General features: G+C 47.1%; 1 long non-coding RNA gene across 1 annotated transcript; it reads right to left on the bottom strand.

Annotated features, from left to right (window-relative positions):
• Window positions 1-10,307: 10,307 nt before the first annotated feature.
• On the bottom strand, window positions 10,308-13,443 carry LOC125517548. The gene is made up of 2 exons (XR_007287686.1): window positions 13,177-13,443; window positions 10,308-10,597 (listed from the first exon to the last, which is right to left on the bottom strand). It is a non-coding gene; the product is annotated as an uncharacterized LOC125517548 (long non-coding RNA).
• Window positions 13,444-13,678: the final 235 nt, after the last annotated feature.

Here is a 13,678-nt window from a genome sequence, read left to right as displayed (position 1 = left end):
TCCTGGGCCGCAAGGATTTCGGTCCATCTGTCTGCTAGCAAGTCTTGATCAGTTTGAAGCTGTTGTTGTTTTTTCTTTATGCTATTTGCCGTGGCCGTAAGCCGGCGCTTGAAGCGCTCTTGCTCGACGGGGTCCTCAGGCAAAATAAATTCGTCATCGCCGAGGCTCGCCTCATCTTCGAAGAGAGGCATATAATTGTCCTCCTCCGGTTCTCCATCTGCTGCCCGCTCTGTAGGGCTAGCTTGTTTGTTCTCCGGCTCTACATCGTGCTGGAGGGGACTGTCGTTGTCTTCGGCACTATCCGGAGTGTTATTATATCTTGTGCCGGTATCACTACTCTTACTGTGGCGGGACTTAGAGCGGCGCCGCTGACGTCGGCGCTTGGGTTGCTTCTTGGAGGGGTCATCCTCCGCTTTCTCCTCGCCATTGGCTTCTTTGGGGGTGTCCACCATATATATATATATATATATATATATATATATATATATATATATATATATCATATGGTGAGGTAGCGGTCTAGTGCCCCGAGGGCGGTGGATCATGTTCGTCTCCGGCTTCGTCGTCCATACCGTCGAAGTCTTCGGAGCCGAAGTCGAGCATGTCGGTTAAGTCGTCGACAGTGGCTACTAAGTGGGTGGTGGGTGGGCAGCGGATTTCTTCGTCGTCCGCATCCCCTTCTAGCCGGACATAGTTCGGCCAAGGTTCTCCTGACAGGGAGAGAGACCTTAATGAATTTAGCACATCTCCAAAAGGTGAGTGCTGGAAGATATCCCCGGAGGTTAACTCCATGATCGACGCCCAGTCGGACTCGACAGGCACGGATACGAGCCGCTCGGAGTCCGCGACCGAGGATGAATCCAGTGGTTCGACAACACGGCTCTCGTAAGGGGTGAAGTCAGTATCCGGCTCCATCGCCACTGAGAGTGCGGCCTCCATGGCGGGGTCCACCCCTCCGCTCTCGGATGGCGCGACTTGCTCCAGATTAAAGGCCGGAGTAGCTGCGGACGCGATCTCCCGAACACTGTCCAACGGCAGAGTTACGTCATGCTCGTCGCGACTGCGCGGCGCGTCCGGCATGGGCTCGAATCCGTCGAAGATCAAGTCTCCACGGATATCGGCCGTGTAGTTCAAATTTCCAAATCTGACCTGATGGCCAGGGGCGTAGCTCTCAACCTGCTCCATATGGCCAAGCGAATTGGCCCGCAGTGCAAAGCCGCCGAATATGAAGATCTGTCCAGGGAGGAAAGCCTCACCCTGGACCGCATCGCTAGCGATGATCGAAGGAGCCATCGAGCCTTATGGTGACGACACAGTGGAACTCTCTATGAAAGCACCAATGTTGGTGTCAAAACCGGCAGATCTCGGGTAGGAGGTCCCGAACTGTGCGTCTAAGGCGGATGGTAACATGAGGCAGGGGACACGATGTTTTACCCAGGTTCGGGCCCTCTTGATAGAGGTAATACCCTACGTCCTGCTTGATTGTTCTTGATGATATGAGTATTACAATAGTTGATCTACCACGAGATCAGAGAGGCTAAACCCTAGAAGCTAGCCTATGGTATGATTGTATGTTGTCCTATGGACCAAAATCCTCCGGTTTATATAGACACCGGAGGAGGCTAGGGTTACACAAGGTCGGTTACAAAGGAGGATATATCCATATCCGTATTGCCTAGCTTGCCTTCCACGCCAAGTAGAGTCCCATCCGGACACGGGACAAAGTCTTCAATCTTGTATCTTCATAGTCCAACAGTCCGGCCAAAGGATATAGTCCGGCTGTCCGGAGACCCCCTAATCCAGGACTCCCTCACAATCCCTTCACGGTCACTTACGAGAGTGAGATCTGATAGATATCATAGAATAATATTTTTGGTATTTTTGTGATAAAGATGCAAAGTAAAATAAAAGCAAAGGAAAAAGCAAAGGAAATAACTAAGTATTGGAAGATTAATATGATGAAGATAGACGCGGGGGCCATAGGTTTCACTAGTGGCTTCTCTCAAGAGCATAAGTATTTTACGGTGGGTGAACGAATTATTGTTGAGCAATTGACAGAATTGAGCATAGTTATGAGAATATCTTGGTATGATCATGTATATAGGCATCACGTCCAAGACAAGTAGACCGACCCCTGCCTACATCTACTACTATTACTCCACTCATCGACCGCTATCCAGCATGCATTTAGAGTATTAAGTTCATGAAAATAGAGTAACGCCTTAAGCAAGATGACATGATGTAGAGGGATAAATTCATGCAATATGATAAAAACCCCATCTTGTTATCCTCGATGGCAACAATACAATACGTGCCTTGCTGCCCCTACTGTCACTGGGAAAGGACACCGCAAGATTGAACCCAAAGCTAAGCACTTCTCCCATTGCAAGAAAGATCAATCTAGTAGGCCAAACCAAACTGATAATTCGAAGAGAGTTGCAAAGATAACCAATCACACATAAAAGAACTCAGAGAAGATTCAAATATTGTTCATAGATAATCTTGATCATAAACCCACAATTCATCGGTCTCAACAAACACACCGCAAAAATAAGATTACATCGAATAGATCTCCACAAGAGAGGGGGAGAATATTGTATTGAGATCCAAAAAGAGAGAACAAGCCATCTAGCTAATAACTATGGACCCGAAGGTCTGAGGTAAACTACCCACACTTCATCGGAGAGGCTATGGTGTTGATGTAGAAGGCCTCCGTGATGGATGACCCCTCCAGCGGAGCTCCGGAACAGGCCCCAAGATGGGATCTCATGGATACAAAAAGTTATGGCGGTGGAATTAGGGTTTTTTTGGCTCTGTATCTGATCGTTTGGGGGTACGTAGGTATATATAGGAGGAAGGAGTACGTCGGTGGAGCAACAGGGGGCCCACGAGGGTGGAGGGCGCGCCTGGGGGGGCGGTAGGCGCCCCCCTACCTCGTGGCTTCCTCCTTTATTTCTTGACGTAGGGTCCAAGTCTCCTGGATCATGTTCGGTGAGAAAATCACGTCCCCGAAGGTTTCATTCCGTTTGGACTCCGTTTGATATTCTTTTTCTGCGGAACTCTGAAATAGGCAAAAAAAATAGCACTTCTGGGCTGGGCCTCCGGTTAATAGGTTAGTCCCAAAAATAATATAAAAGTGGATAATAAAGCCCAATAATGTCCAAAACAATAGATAATATAGCATGGAGCAATCAAAAATTATAGATACATTGGAGACGTATCACGGACCCAGTCCGTGTAATTGCTACCATCATCTTTCAACTTTGCTTTCTCAAGGAACGCATTAAAATTCAACGGAACAACAGCACGGGCCATCTATCTACAAACAACATAGACAAGCAAGATACTATCAGGTACTAAGTTCATGATAAATTTAAGTTCAATTAATCATATTACTTAAGAACTCCCACTTAGATAGACATCTCTCTAATCCTCTAAGTGATCACATGATCCATATCAACTAAACCATAACCGGTCATCACGTGAAATGGAGTAGCTTTCAATGGTGAACATCACTATGTTGATCATATCTACTATATGATTCACGCTCGACCTTCCGATCTCAGTGTTCCGAGGCCATATCTGCATATGCTAGGCTCGTCAAGTTTAACCTGAGTATTCTGGGTGTGCAAAACTGGCTTGCACCCGTTGTAGATGGACGTAGAGCTTATCACACCCAATCATCACGTGGTGTCTAGGCATGACGAACTTTGGCAACGGTGCATACTCAGGGAGAACACCTTTATCTTGAAATTTAGTGAGAGATCATCTTATAATGCTACTGTCAATCAAAGCAAGATAAGATGCATAAAAGATAAACATCACATGCAATCAATATAAGTGATATGATATGGCCATCATCATCTTGTGCTTGTGATCTCCATCTCCGAAGCACCGTTATGATCACCATCGTCACCGGCGCGACACTTTGATCTCGATCGTAGCATCGTTGTCGTCTCGCTAATCTTATTCTTCTACGACTATCGCTACTGCTTAGTGATAGAGTAAAGCATTACAGCGCGATTGCATTGCATACAATAAAGCGACAACCATATGGCTCCTGCCAGTTGCCGATAACTCGGTTACAAAACATGATCATCTCATACAATAAAATTTAGCATCATGCTTTGACCATATCACATCACAACATGCCCTGCAAAAACAAGTTAGACGTCCTCTACTTTGTTGTTGCAAGTTTTTACGTGGCTGCTACGGGCTGAGCAAGAACCGTTCTTACCTACGCATCAAAACCACAACGATAGTTTGTCAAGTTGGTGCTGTTTTAACCTTCGCAAGGACCGGGCGTAGCCACACTCGGTTCAACTAAAGTTGGAGAAACTGACACCCGCCAGCTACCTGTGTGCAAAGCTCGTCGGTAGAACCAGTCTCACGTAAGTGTACGCGTAATGTCAGTCCGGGCCGCTTCATCCAACAATATCGCCAAACCAAAGTATGACATGCTGGTAAGCAGTATGACTTATAACGCCCACAACTCACTTGTGTTCTACTCCTGCATATGACATCTACGCATAAAACCAGGCTCGGATGCCACTGTTGGGTAACGTAGTAATTTCAAAAAAAATCCTATGCACATGCAAGATCATGGTGATGCATATCAACGAGAGGAGAGAGTGTTTTCCACATACCCTCGTAGACTGAAAGCGGAAGCGTTAGCACAACGCGGTTGATGTAGTCGTACGTCTTCACGATCCGACCGATCAAGTACCGAACGCACGACACCTCCGAGTTCAGCAGACGTTCAGCTCGATGACGTCCCTCGAACTCCGATCCAGCTGAGTGTTGAGGGAGAGTTTCGTCAGCACAACGGCGTGGTGACGATTATGATGTTCTACCGACGCAAGGCTTCGCCTAAGCACCGCTACAGTATTATCGAGGTGGACTATGGTGGAGGGGGGCACCGCACACGGCTAAAAGATCAAATCAATTGTTGTGTCTATGGGGTGCCCCCTGCCCCTGTATATAAAGGAGCAAGGGGGGAAGGTGCGGCCGGCCAGGAGGAGGCGCGCCAGGAGGAGTCCTACTCCCACCGGGAGTAGGACTCCCTCCCTTCCTTGTTGGATTAGGAGAAGGGGGGAAAGAGGAGGGAGAGAGGAAGGAAAGGGGGCGCCGCCCCCTCTCCTTGTCCTATTCGGACTAGAGGGGGAGGGGCATGCGGCCCTGCCCTAGCCGCCTCTCCTCTTCTCCACTAAGGCCCACTATGGCCCATTAAGCCCCCGGGGGGTTCCGGTAACCCCTCGGTACTCCGGTAAAATCCCGATTTCACCCAGAACATTTCCGATATCCAAATATAGGCTTCCAATATATCAATCTTCATGTCTCGACCATTTCGAGACTCCTCGTCATGTCCATGATCACATCTGGGACTCCGAACAACCTTCGGTACATCAAAACTCATAAACTCATAATATAACCGTCATCAAAACTTTAAGCGTGCGGACCCTACGGGTTCGAGAACTATGTAGACATGACCGAGACACGTCTCCAATCAATAACCAATAGCGGAACCTAGATGCTCATATTGGCTCCCACATATTCTACGAAGATCTTTATCGGTCAGACGGCATAACAACATACGTTGTTCCCTTTGTCATCGGTATGTTACTTGCCCGAGATTCGATCATCGGTATCTCAATACCTAGTTCAATCTCGTTACCAGCAAGTCTCTTTACTCGTTCCGTAATACATCATCCCGCAACTAACTCATTAGTTGCAATGCTTGCAAGGCTTAAGTGATGTGCATTACCGAGTGGGCCCAGAGATACCTCTCCGACAATCGGAGTGACAAATCCTAATCTCGAAATACGCCAACCCAACAAATACCTTCGGAGACACCTGTAGAGCACCTTTATAATCACCCAGTTACGTTGTGACGTTTGGTAGAACACAAAGTGTTCCTCCAGTAAACGGGAGTTGCATAATCTCATAGTCATAGGAACATGTATAAGTCATGAAGAAAGCAATAGCAACATACTAAACAATCGAGCGCTAAGCTAACGAAATGGGTCAAGTCAATCACATCATTCTCCTAATGATGTGATCCCATTAATCAAATGACAACTCATGTCTATGGCTAGGAAACATAACCATCTTTGATCAACGAGCTAGTCAAGTAGAGGCATACTAGTGACATTCTGTTTGTCTATGTATTCACACAAGTATTATGTTTCCGGTTAATACAATTCTAGCATGAATAATAAACATTTATCATGATATAAGGAAATAAATAATAACTTTATTATTGCCTCTAGGGCATATTTCCTTCAATTTGGACATCGGAAGAGTTTTGGGTAAAATCAGGATTTTACTGGAGTACCAAAGGGGTTACCGGAACCCCCGGGGGCTAATGGGCCTTGTTGGGCCATAAGGGAAAGAGAGAGGGGCCGGCCTAGGGCAGGCAGCGCGCCCCCTCCCCTCTGGTCCTAATTGGACTAGGAGAGGGGGGGCGCCCCCTTTCCTTCTCTTTCTCTCCCTTGCTTTCCCCCTCCTAGTAGGAGTAGGAAAGAGGGGAATCCTACTCCTACTAGGAGGAGGATTCCTCCTCCTGGCGCACCAACAAGGGCCGGCCGGCCTCCCCCTTGCTCCTTTATATACAGGGGCAGGGGGGCACCTCTAGACACACAAGTTGATCACAAAGATCTTTCCCAGCCGTGTGCGGTGCCCCCTCTCCACCATAATCCACCTCGGTCATACTGTAGCGGTGCTTAGGCGAAGCCCTGCCACGGTAGCTTCATCAACATCGTCACCACGCTGTCGTGCTGACGAAACTCTTCCCCGAGCTCTACTGGATCATGAGTTCGTGAGACGTCACCGAGCTGAACGTGTGCTGAACGCGGAGGTGCCGTACATTCGGTACTGAGGATCGGTCGATCGTGAAGACGTACGACTAAATCAACCGCGTTGTCATAACGCTTCCGCTTAACGGTCCACGAGGGTACGTGGACGACACTCTCCCCTCTTGTTGCTATGCATCACCATGATCCTGCGTGTGCATAGGAAAATTTTGAAATTACTACGTTCCCCAACAGTTGTCTCCTTGTACACAGTCTCAAATTTTCTTCCTTGTTTGGCTTTTTCCATCTTTCATCTCCCATAGGACATGGAATTGAACTAACCACAATCCTCAATGGTTCATATTCCTTTGTCCTCAAAGGTTCACTCTCCCCCTCTCTACTAGCATCACTCATGATAGGAGAGTCAAAGTCAAATAACGATTTGTGGTCCGTCTTCTCTCCATAGAACATCTCAGACTCCCTGAATGTCACGGCCATGCTCACAAATGTGCACCATTCGCTAGGACTCCAACACTTGTAATCTTTTTGTCCTAAAGGGTATCCAATAAAGATGCATTTCACTACACGTGAATCAAGCTTCCCCACCGATGGTCTATGATCCCTAACAAAACAAGTGCATCCAAAAACCTTCGGTGGGACCGCAAACTTGTTCTCACCTAGCAAAATTTCACATGGAGTCTTCATCCCAATCAATCTTGATGGCATATGATTGATGAGATATGTAATTATCATTATAGCCTCACCCCACAAGAATTTTTGGCACATTCATTGTGTACATCAACGATTGAGCCACCTCCAAGATGTGACAATTTTTTCTTTCTACTACTCCATTTTGAGGAGGTGTATTTGGACAAGAGGTTTGATGCATTATACCTTGTGCTGACATAAAAGTACCAAATTCCTTGATCACATACTATGTCCCATTATTGGTCCGAATAATCTAGACCTGCATGGTGAACTGATTTTTGACATAAGCATAAAAATCCAGAAAACGTTTGAACACCTCATCCTTGTGCCTCATAAGTATATCCATGTCATGCGAGAGTAACAATCATGAAATGTAAAAAAGTACTTCATTCCACTAAGAGAGATACAAGACATGTCCACACATCGAAATGAACAAGTAGAGATATACTCATAATCCCTCTACTCACATAAGATGTCCTTGTGTTTTTGGCAAACTATCAGGACCCCGATCCTAAGTCACACCAATCTAGCATAAGACACATCATTTCACTTTAGTAAACACCTTGTGACATTTCCCCGTAGGGAAAGACATGGGAGCAAAGAAGGATACATGCTGGTCAATCCATGTGTTCTAGAGCAGTAGCGAACTATCATGGCTACCAAGGGAAGGCTACCAAGGTAGATAACTAGGTGTCAAATCCCACACATACCAGTGCATTCCAAACATACACACAATATGCATGATATATGTAAATACAACATGGCATCACAACATAACTCTACGACTCAAAGTATTTATTTAAAAGGCTCCAAAGAGCCATACATAATATATCCATACAGGTAGGGGTCACATGACCCAATACTCAAGTCATACAAACATGCAAGCACATGTGGAAGCTAAACCTATCTGGGTACAGATAACTAGAAAGAGAAGAAGGCTTCTGAAGCCTGTCTATCTACAGTGACCCATCACAGGCACGAGATTGCCACCCAGGTAGCAAGTCACTCATCAACATCGAGGTCTACATGGAAACCACCTGAGTTGTCGATGTTCTTCTCTGCAGCAGTTTATTAATCAAATGTGAGTACAAAGGTACTCAACAATTCTTACATCAGATCTAACTACTCATGCAACAATATCAACAAAGGGGGTAGTGGTGTTTATTGTAGCAAGCCAACTTGACTCTTGGCTATCATGTACTACGACTACCAGTAGTTTGAATAAGATGAGATAGAGTACAGGAGTCCACTAATCACCATGACAATACACTACCGTGGATCCTCTCCCGTCTTCCTACGAGAGGGCCATCCACGACACTCACACTTGTCTTGATACTTTTAGGAGTAACCATTTAAGTTGTCTATGAACAACATAAGTTCCCAATTAGTCCATATCCGAGGACGCGACTATTCGAATAGTTTGATAACCCTACAGGGGTGTACTTCTTCACACATGCTTCCACCACTTATCACCATGTACATGTCATGTATCTCGGCAACCTTCAAGTGGAAGCCTGGCGAGGGTGTCGGCCACAACCTGACTAACCACATGAGACTTTAGTCCAGGTTTATTGCCTATTTGAGAATGATCCACAGGGTAGTCCAGCCGAGGTTTCCACTACGGCCCAAACAATGTGTGCAGGGTTCCCAAGCCCACCATTTGGGTGCCACTTGGTACACTGTAACATCCCAAAATTCTAAAACTTTGGAATGTTATATTAAATAAATAGTTTTGATTGTTTGTTTGTTTTTTTGTGTGAAATTGAGTGATATTTGAAACTTTTTGAAAGTTGAATGAGAGGGAATAAAAGTACTTCCCCAAACTTTCATTTTGCATTTATGATCTTCCTGAATTCAAATTTATTTCATCACAAAACCCTAGAGTGAAGATAATATGACTTCTTCCATTTAAATAAATAAAAAGGGGTTTCGAAAATATTTGAATTTCATTTGGAAATATTTCAAATTCAGAAACTTTATGCAACTCAACGATTTTCATGAGAGAAGATAAAACGACTTCTTCAAAGCATATGAAATATGAGTTGGAAGTTTTAAAAGAATCAAATTTAAAGTCCCTTTGAAGGTATTTTGAAAATCATTTTCAATTTGGATTTATTTGGTTTTTTTCAAAATTATTTTTTTCTCCAAAAAATATATGGAAAATAGGGTAAAATGATTCCCTACAATACAAAAATGGAGAGAAATAAATTTGAAATTATTTTGGTATTTTAAAATATTTTTATTTGGGTTCTTAATTAAAGCAGTAGCACTATTTGCTTTATTTAAAATTTTGTGGAATTTATTCGCCGCTAAAAAATGTTCATGTTGTAGAAAATCTTTTTTTGAAAATTTCGATATATAATATGCTATATATCACTTTTAATATTTGTCGATTTTTTTTGTTGTCTGTAAAATTGTTTAAAAAAATCCCAGCCGAACTGGGCCGGCCCAGCTCCAGCCAGGCCAAGCCCAGCCCAGCTCTCGCGTCGCTACCAACCCCGAGCCGGTCTCCAGCCGCTGCACGGCATCACCGCCACCGTCCGAGTCCCGGCCGACCACGCCTCCTCGCGGCCCCTTCCCCAAGCCGCCTCGCCCCTCCCCTCCTTAAATATCGCCATCCCGACTCCCTCTCTCCCCAGGTCGCAGCAACCGCCGGACACATCGCCGCCGCCGCACTCCGCTGCCTACGCCGCCGGACTCCACCTCCCCACGTAGCCGCTCCACCCGCCGCTGTGACACCCCCGTTTCAATCGTACACTAATCATACATGCAAATGTGTACGATCAAGAGCAGGGACTCACGGGAAGATATCACAACACAAATCTAGACACAAATAGAAATAATACAAGCTTCATATTACAAGCCAGGGGGCCTCGAGGGCTCGAATACAAGCTCGATACACAAGCGTCAGCGGAAGCAACAATATCTGAGTATAGACATAACTTAAACAAGATTGCCTTAAGAAGGCAAGCACAAAAACAACAACGATCGAAGAGGCAAGGCCTCCTGCCTGGGACCTCCTAACTACTCATGGTCGTCGACGGTCTCCATGAAGTAGTATCCGTCGGCGGTGGCATCTAGCTCCATGGATCCACCATCTGGTTGCAACAACCGGAAAGAAGGAAGAAAGGGGAAAAGGGGGTAGCAAAGCAACCGTGAGTACTCATCCAAAGTACTCACAAGCATCAGATATATACTAAATATGCATTGGTATCAAAGGAAGGTATGTATATGTGGACCGAACTGCAGAATACCAGAATAGAGGGGAAGGCCTAGCCTATCGAAGACTAGCATCTTCAAGCAGCTCCAAGCATCTTGCAGCATGTAGAAGAGTAAAGACAAGCAGTTTATATTTAACAAACATGTTGTAGCAATAACACCCAGAGATCCTTCCTCGACTCCCTGCGAGAAAGCAATCTTGGAGCCACATATCTCAAGTATCCATTTCTAGTTATATTAGATCAGGATATAAGTCTGAACGTCTGTTACCATGGACACAACTATTAATAGATAATCTTCCCTGCAAGGGTGCACCACGTTTTCCAACACGCTTGATTACTCTGGCCGGACACACTTTTTGGGTCAATGCCCGGCCTCGGAAGATCAACACGTCGTAGCCCTACCTAGGCTCAGCAGAGAGGTCCCCGCCGATCTACATCCTAAGCACTCTGGGGTCTTGGGCCTATCGCCCGTTGCACTCCGGGTCGTTGTGTGCAGGGTGGATAACAGCACCGCCTCGGATGGCCAGCACTATCCGACCATGCCACAATGCTGAACTGGACGTCTGACAAAGCTTCGGCTGATACTACGTCGTCGAGGCCCATAACTATTCTCGTGTGGTGGTTAGTGCGTAAAGGCCAAAGGCCAACTCAGTACAAATACCCAAACCATAGTGTATTATTAGCTTGCGAAGACGAGCAGAGACTCACGATCGATGTGACCCCGTCACCCCGTCTCGTGGGCTTATGGCAAGGGCCCAGAATGTCCGGCTGTGCCACATAATTAACTTGTGGGTGCTCTTCGGGACCGCCCGACTTTCACCAAGGTCTTAAGTAAATTCAAGGTAACCGTGTGTCCAAATATCAAGGGGAAAACCCGAGGAATCACCCTCGGTGAATTCCACTCGATGTAATCATCAAGGTGAACGTAAGAGGAACCACCCTCGAGGTTCACACTTGAGGTGTTGCATGGCAGAGCCATATCGGGAATGGTGAAGGAGGAACCACCCTCGTTGACCACGACCGATTAGCTACACTACAGAGATCTCATCAGGATTGCTGTATGAGGTTCCACCCTCGGCACTCGATGGTAACTCTGCTGAGTCGAGCAACAAAAGGGGGGTGATGTTATGTGAGGTGTCGGGTCTGGTCGTCGATCACGTTGATCGAGTCGTCGATGATGAAGCAGGGGCAACAAGGACAAGGTGGGGGTCACTGATGGATCACTAACCAACCTATACTAAGCAGTGTAGGATAAGCAGGTAAGGTATAACAACAGGTACAAAAGCAGGCTATGCATCAGAATAGGAGCAATCAATTACAGTAGCAAAATCTAATGCAAGCATGAGAGAATGGATAGGCAATATGAGGATGATCAAAGGGGGGCGTGCCTGGTTGCTCAGATAAGAAGGAGGGGTCGTCGGTGGCATAGTCGATCACAGCGGCATCGGCAGCCGTCACGGGGTCTACCAAAGAGAATGGGAGGGGGGCAGTAAATACATACCAAGCAAGTGCATAATAGGACAACAGGCAGAGCTAGACGTGTTCTAATGCAGTGCTACACATTGTCGGCGAAGGGGATAACATCCGAGAATGCTTTCCCGAAGTTTGTCATTTTCGGACAGATCAAATGGAGGGGTATGGTTGCAGGTTCTCTATGTTAGGGACGTGTGACAGATGAACGAAGAGCGTATTCGGATCCATCTCGCTTTTCTAAGAAACTTTCATGTAGAAAACTTTTTCATCCAAGCTACGGATTATTTTTTATTAATTTTCAAAGTTTTATTAACATTCTAAACTTTCCTGAATTTAATTTAATTTGTAAATATTAAATACAGAAACTGCTATGGATACACAAAAGTGTACCAGCAGTGTGTGTATATGTAAGACAGGTGGGGACAGGGGGTTGAGTCAGCAGCCCAGTCGGCAGTCAAATTTTACTGTTGACTGGTCAAACTGACTAGTGGGTCCCCACTGTCAGTGAGACAGTTTACTAATAGGTCCTATTTAATTAACTTTAATATAATTAGTTAGTGGGCCCGACGTGTCAGCAACCTATTAGACTAACCTTTTAATTAAAGTCATTTTATTTAGCGGTGGGGCCCGCATGTCATAGGGTTAGTCTAATGGGGTTAGCTAATTAACTAACCGGACCGGCCCCCTAAACAGAGAGCCAGCCAGCCGGCGGCCTCGGCTGGGCACGCACGACAGAGGCCTGGAGGTCGCTCGGCGGCAGCAGGCGGCCGGCGGCCGGCGGGGGCGAGCAGCAGTGGCGCCCGCGGCAGAAGGAGGCGGCAACAGCAGCGAGGAGCAGCCGCCGTATTAACGCAGCATGGGGAACGCGGGGGTGCGGGCGGCAGCGAGCGTGGGCAGTAGCGCGGCGCGGCCAGGAGCGACGTGGAGGGGCAGAGTCGAGCGCGAACGTCGTAGGGGAAGGGGTAGGGGAGATGGGGCCATACCCCTGGTGCATGGGTTCATCGGCGAGGTGCGGGGAGGTTCCATCGGGGAGGGGCGAGGACGCGATCCGGCAGCGGTGACGAGGTGGCGGGGCGCCGGCTCGAGGCGACGAGCGACTCCGGGTCGGGCGGTGCCACGCGGAAGGAGAGGGGGCGGGGGGTCGAGGTGGTGGCGAGGGGCGACGGCGATGGGGTCGGGGCGGTTCGCCCGATCCCAATCCAGATCGGGTCGGGTTGGGGAGAGGAGCGAGGGGGGTCCAGGGAAGGGGAAGTGGGGGTGGTAGAGGTTATGGTTCGCTCGGGTGTGGGGATATGGGGGAAGGTGGGCCGGACGGCTCGGTTGGCCCGGGGGTATGGTGGCCAGCTGGGCCGGCCAGTTGGCGGAGGCCCAAGGGCAGTTGGGGGAATGTTTTCTTTTGTTTTCCCTTTTTATTTTTGCTATTTCTTTCTGTTTGCAAATTGTTTGGCTGCCAAAAAATTTCTGAAAAAATGTCCAACCAGGCCA

This window comes from Triticum urartu, chromosome 1 (genome assembly GCF_003073215.2).
Source record: "Triticum urartu cultivar G1812 chromosome 1, Tu2.1, whole genome shotgun sequence".
Classification (NCBI taxonomy): domain Eukaryota; kingdom Viridiplantae; phylum Streptophyta; class Magnoliopsida; order Poales; family Poaceae; genus Triticum; species Triticum urartu.
Note: the sequence above shows the minus strand (reverse complement) of the source record. Positions and strands in the feature narration are given on the sequence as shown.